Consider the following 5,910-nt stretch of genomic DNA (forward strand, 5'->3'; position numbering starts at 1 on the left):
AGTCACTCAAATGAGATGACCCATTTCAAATTCCCACTTTTATCTTTTTTTGGAGTGCTGGATGCCTGAATCTTCCTCTGAAGTCAATTACTCTGTTGGTCATCCTCCCTACTATAAGCCAACAGACTCCACTCTCACAAGTTTAAGCAGGAAGTATTTATCAACATATATTAATAACCTTCAAGGAACAATTCTCAGACCATACCACAGAACTAGGTAGTTGAGCAACTACAACTCTGACCCCCCACTACTTCCATCACAATTAGGAAAGGACTGTCATAATCATTTATCTTATTTTATTAGCTTTTAAATTGTTCTGTTACTCAAAAAAGGCTTTATTTTTTAATTTCGGTTTCTGATTCTGTTCTCCTGCCTTCATCACTTTCACAATGTTTCTGTTCCTCAATAAGGAAATCACACTTGACCCTGGCATGGACTTAATTTAGCACATATGCATCCAAAGTAGGCCCACTGACATTTTTTTGTTTGTTTTAAACTACCTTCTAAGAACTTCAGGTCTCACAGCATGAACCCCTTGAAGTCAGCCTGGGAACAGGCCATATGCAGATTTTGGTGCTTTTGCAAACTTCCTGTTATAAAGGTAAACAATTCTATTACCAGAGGTTTAGGACAACCTAGGTTTGTTAGAGGCTATATTGTCAGATAACTTACAATAATTATACATCAAACATTGGACCATTCTGAATGCCTTTAGGCATATCTCTGGAGGAACAAAGGGTCACCAGTATTGCCACCCTCATGAACTCACTGCCCTTGCCTCTGTGTGCTCCAGCAAGTTGGGTGCCTTATACCTGACTGGTTTTCTGATATAACTTACATATGACTCGGAGACTCATACAGGTGCATCAAGTTGGCAGAACCTAAGTCCTATGTCTGCAAGGTAGCAGAAAATGTGATTGGAAATGTAGGGTTTCAATTTGTGGAAAGTAAGATTCACAATTTAGGCAGCTATTGTGTTGCAAAAATCAGTCCATCAAGAAACCAAGCACCACACTCGGAGGGTTGGAGAACTCAGGTTTACTATGCCGGTGGCCCAAAACGAGCTAATGCTCCAAAGTTCTGGGCCCTGAGCTCAGGGTGAGCTTTACTTTTATAGGGGTCTGTGCACATGTTTACAGTTAGCATTGGTAGATTGGTTACTTGGTTTACAGAGCACGGCAGTTTCCAAACAGAAACTTACAAAAGCAGGTGCAGAACTTTCCATATTTAGCAAAACATCCTATGGTTACATTTGATTGCTAGGTCATCCTGTTTTTGTTTTCCCTTTTTGGTGCAGCAGGCATATTTTACAAAAGCAGAATGAGCATGGAGTTATTTTTAGCTGAGTGCAAGTTTCTAATTTTCCTCTTCAATGCCCCCTCTTGATGCCCCTTAAATCTTATAAGGCATCAACATGATGATCTTCTAAGCCCAGGGGCTGATAACCTCTCAGGGCTGGAAGGTGTGCAGTGGCCCTCCTATCTGTGGTGGCCTCAGCTAGGCTGGAAACTATCCTCATGAATAATGGCAAGAGGCAAGGTAAAAAAAGGCAGGTCCCGAGGAGGAGTAGGACTATCCCCACAAGAGTTTTGAATCCCCCTAGTTAAGAAAACCAACCCCCAAATAGCTCTTTGGGATTCCATCCCTTCCAAGTCTAGACTGGGACATGAACTATTTTAGTCATCTTGTCAGTTATTTCTTCTATAACCTTGCCCTTATCATCTATCTGTAGGCAATAATTACTGAGGTTGAACTTCCCACAGACGCCCCCTTCTACAGCCAGCAAGTAATCTAGGGCTAGGCAGTTCTGATAAATAGCACCATGCATCTTGGTTTGTTGTCCTGCCAACAAATTAAGAGCCTTGGCCATTTCATTAGTAATGATTTCAACCATAGCCTGGAGCCGGATAATTCTGTTAAGCATGTAAATTGGGGTTTGGTAGCCCCAGGACCCATCTTTTGCCCAAGAGGCTGGCCCATAATATTGGATTATGCGTTCAGGAGGCCACTCATCATCTTTCCAGTTTCCAATCTGTAGAGACCTGTGCTTCCTGGTGAGGCCTCTGCCTTCATAAGCTGGGGCCCCTAATGATTCACCTTGGGCTAAGGGAAGTAGGAAAAAGGAGGGGCGGATAGTCCCCAATATGCATGCCCCTGAGCAACTGGCTGGCAAAACTGAATATGCGTTAGCCCCACATATCCAATATAATCCTTCTGGAGCAGGCCACTGACCTTCAGTGGACAAGTCATTCCATCTGGTCTTTAAATTGGGGAAGCTTGCTAGAGGGTGAGGATTAGGCTCTATACAGTTTGGGCTTCCCCACCAGTCAGAAGTGTGAGTAGTTGTGTTATAGTGTTTTTGGCCTAGGCAAGTGAGGTTTCCTACTGGAACGTTGAATAATGGGCCCCACCATGCCAGACAGTTCCTGCCAATTATGGAAGTCTTTAAATGCCAAACCCCGACCCTGGTTTTCTTGACTTCGCCTGAGTTGTTGAAGGGTCTCTGGGGATCTAATTCTTTAGCTTCCCAGGGCCAATTGGTCTCCCATATTAGTTCCTCCACACACATAGCAGGAAGTAATCATCAATGTCTGGACTATGGTTTCTGCTAGGGCTAAGAATAGGTTTTTAGTTTTGACTGAAACAGGAGGAGGACTACTTTCTATCTCTTCATAAAAAGAATGGAAGAGCTTGTGTGTAGAAGCCCAGAGTGGAACAGAAATACTCTGGAAATTTAACACAGTTCCTAGGTCAGCACCTCTCCCATTGATATAAATACCGATTTTCAGAACATTTTTCTATTTTGAGTCTTCGGGGTTGAAGACAATGAAATTGACAGGAGTACCTGTCCCTAATTTACAATTGGGGCCAACAGTTCCCTTTTGAAGAAGAGCTATTTTGCTTTGATTCTCCCAGTTTGCCCATGTGACACAGCTCCAGTAAGGGCAATAAACCCAGCGGTCACCACAGTAGGAGGAGTGGGCTTAGGCCTGTTCACACATATATTTGTCATTGAGCCTGTACTCCCATTGCCACGACAAACCCCCACATCCTGTAGTTACCCAAGGGTTACCCTGCTAACAGCAGCACACACATCAAAGTGTACCGACACCAGACACTCTAGATTTGTAATTCGTGTCCGGCTGGTCAGAAGCCCCCTTTGTTGGTGCTGGACCTCTAACCAGTCTTCACTGGAGGGGGATCGGGGGTCAAAACAGATATATTGGCCTGCTTGTTGACAAGTAGAATAGGTTGTTTTGTTATGTTCACAGGTTCCTTGGACCTCCCCTTGGCAGGAGAAGTGAGTATGGTAAAGCAAGGTCCAAGTGACCCCCTGACCTGATCTAGTCTTGCAGATGCATGGAGTACATGAGAGGTCTATTTTACTCTCCAATGTACTAGAGCTCAGTGGAATATAAATTGCTACTACACAAAACATTTGATTCCCACTTAATAATTCCATTACTTTTGGGTAAATTGTAGCCAAAACAACCCCTTGTGTTCAGCCTACAGAAAACATCAAGGCCAGTGGTGCAACCAATCCCTACAAGGCAGAGTGTCATCGTAACCCTGACTCTCAGATGTCCCTGGTCGAATTCCTCAAGCTTCCGCCGTGCATAGACCAGTCAGCCCTGATGTGACTGGAGCAGGGCTGAAGATCTCAGGCAGGACTTGGTTGTCTCTGTAGGAAGACCCAAAGCGGCTGGTTTGGATGAGCTTTTGCAGTCCAGGTCCCTCGCCCTTCTAGAGGTGCTGCTCTCTTCACCCGGGTGTGGTGGATCCACGGGGTGACTCCTGTAACTTTAACAGCAGTAGGGGTCCCCAAGACGACTGTATAAGGGCCAGTCCAAACTGGCTGAAGTGGTTCCTTCCTCCAATCTTTTACCCATACCTCATCTCCTGGCTGATAGGGATGAACCCAATTGCCCAAGGGAATGGGAGTCCTTTCTAAGATTTCTTGAGTAGTATGGTGGAAGACCTTTCGCAGGGCCTGGAGGCGTCAAGACATCTCCAGGTCTGCTAGTTGTTGGGGATCTCCTTTGAGCTTTCCTATCACTGGAGGAGGTCTCCCGTATAAGATTTCAAAGGCAGAATAGCCTGAGGACCTCGTGATGCATCGGGCTCGAAGTAAGGCTAAGGGTAGCATGTTGACCCAAGATAATTGGGTTTCTTGACAGAGCTTAGCTAACATAGTCTTGAGGGTTCGATTCATGCACTCAACTTTCCCTAAGCTTTGTGGCCTGTAAGCGGTGTGGAACTTCCATTTGACTCCTAGTGTCTTGGACAAAATCTGGACTATCTCAGACACAAAGGCTGGCCCATTGCCAGACCCTGTGGAGAGAGGTAGCCCATATCTGGGGTTATGTCTCTTAGTAGGGCCTTGGCCACCTCTCGTGCCTGTTCAGTGTGTGTGGGTTAGGCCTCAGCCCATCCCGAGTAGTTGCAGACTATCACAAGCAAATACTTATAGCCCTGGTAAAGCCTGACTTCAGTAAAGTCCCCTTCTAAATATTCAAGGGGCAACGTCCCAACTGTCTGCACCCCTGGGCTGGGTCTTGGTCTTTGGCTGGTGTTGTTTTGTGCACAAGTCACACACCTAACACTGATCTGGGCACACAGGGTTGGGAGCTTAGGAATGAAATAGTAGCGGCTCAGTAGACTTTCTAGTGCAGTTTTCCCTAAGTGAGTTGTCTCATGGTGTTGCTTCACCAGCTGGACTGCTATAGCACTGGGGACAAAGAGCCTTTCGTCTGGAAGCTTCCACCAGCCCTCTTTTCCTCCCTCACCTAAAGTCCATTGATCTTCTTCTTTGGTATATATCAGGGACAGGGGCAATTCTGGTACCAAGAGGACCTTAGAGATCGACTCAGGGCCCACTCTGGGACTCCGTTGGGTCACCGCATCCTTGGCTGCCTGGTCAGCCAACCGATTTCCTTTGCTGACTGGATCAGTTCCTCTCTGGTGGCCTTTGCAATGGATGACTGCCACCTGGGAAGGCTTCCAAATTACCTCTAACAGTTGAAGGATTTCTTCTCTGTTTATGATCCCTTTTCCCCCTGCTGTTAGTAGTCCCCTTTCTTTATAAATGGCTCCATGAACATGTAAAGTAGCAAAGGCACACCTTGAGTCTGTATAGATGTTGACCCGCTTCCCTTCGGCGTGCCGCAGCGCCTGAATGAGTGCCCACAGCTCAGCCCGTTGTGCCGACCACCCCTGTGGCAAGGCCTCAGCCTTTATTATCTCAGCTGTTGTTGTTATTGCATAACCTGCTTTGCGTTGTCCTTCCTGGACGAAACTGCTTCTGTCAGGGAACAGTTCCAGTTCTGGATTCTGGAGAGGAGTGTCCATCAGGTCTGGCCTGCTGGAGTAGATTTCATCCAGGACCTCTTCACAGTCGTGATCGGGGGTTCCCACCTCCGTAGGTAAGTAGGTGGCAGGATTCAGCATCCGCACAGTCTCGAGGCAGACCCATGGGTTTTCGCAGAGCCGTCCTCGATAGTGAGTCATTCTGGTGTCGGTCAGCCATTTATGTCCCTGGCTGTTCACCAGTGTGGTAACAGCATGGGGAACATTTACATTTATATTCTGCCCCAGTGTAAGCTTGTCTGCTTCTCTGACCAGGACCACTGTAGCAGCTAATGCCCGGAGACATGGCGGCCATCCCGCGGCCACAGGATCCAGTCATTTGGACAGATGTGTGACCAGGCGCTGCCATGGCCCAACTGTTTGTGTGAGGACCCCCAGTGCAGTATGATTTTTCTCATGCACGAAGAGGTTAAAGTCCCGTGTCACATCTGGCAGCCCTAATGCTGGAGTGCTGGTTAAGAGTCTCTTTATCTCCTTGAAGGCTTTTTCTTGTTTAGGCCCCCACTCTAGGGGGTCCTTACCAGACCCTGCCATGGCCTCTTA

General features: G+C 46.8%; 1 pseudogene; it reads right to left on the reverse strand.

The window, feature by feature from the left end:
* Window positions 1–319: 319 nt before the first annotated feature.
* Window positions 320–700, reverse strand: LOC130834505 (60S ribosomal protein L34-like; annotated as a pseudogene).
* Window positions 701–5,910: the final 5,210 nt, after the last annotated feature.

This window comes from Hippopotamus amphibius, chromosome 13, assembly GCF_030028045.1.
Source record: "Hippopotamus amphibius kiboko isolate mHipAmp2 chromosome 13, mHipAmp2.hap2, whole genome shotgun sequence".
NCBI classification, from domain to species: domain Eukaryota; kingdom Metazoa; phylum Chordata; class Mammalia; order Artiodactyla; family Hippopotamidae; genus Hippopotamus; species Hippopotamus amphibius.